The following is a 416-nucleotide window of genomic DNA, read 5'->3' on the forward strand; positions in this document are numbered from 1 at the left end:
TGCACCGCACCCCGCCGCCCGCGCTGCCGTAGCCGCGCCGAAGCTCGCCGCCCTCGCCGGAGCCGCGGCTCCACCGATCTAAACTGCCACCGCCGCCGGTTTATTTGCCCCGACCGATATAAACCGAGAAAACCCACCGGATTTTTTTTATATGTATAGTTCGGTTTTTCTTTTAGTACGGTTTATTTCTTTTGGTTTTGTTAGATAGCGAGCGTTCACCCGTTTAGATCTGTGGCGAACGGTTTTCGTCCTTTAAGCGGTCTGTAGAGAACATTCGTTCGGTAGCGTTTCTCTTTTTCTTTTTCTTTTAGATTTTCGGCCAGGGACCTATTTGTGAGTGTTTTATTTACAGTTTAGTCCCTGATCTTCAAACTATCACAACTTTTCAACCGTTTATCCAAATCCAACGAAACCAA

This window comes from Triticum dicoccoides, chromosome 5A, assembly GCF_002162155.2.
Source record: "Triticum dicoccoides isolate Atlit2015 ecotype Zavitan chromosome 5A, WEW_v2.0, whole genome shotgun sequence".
Taxonomy (NCBI): domain Eukaryota; kingdom Viridiplantae; phylum Streptophyta; class Magnoliopsida; order Poales; family Poaceae; genus Triticum; species Triticum dicoccoides.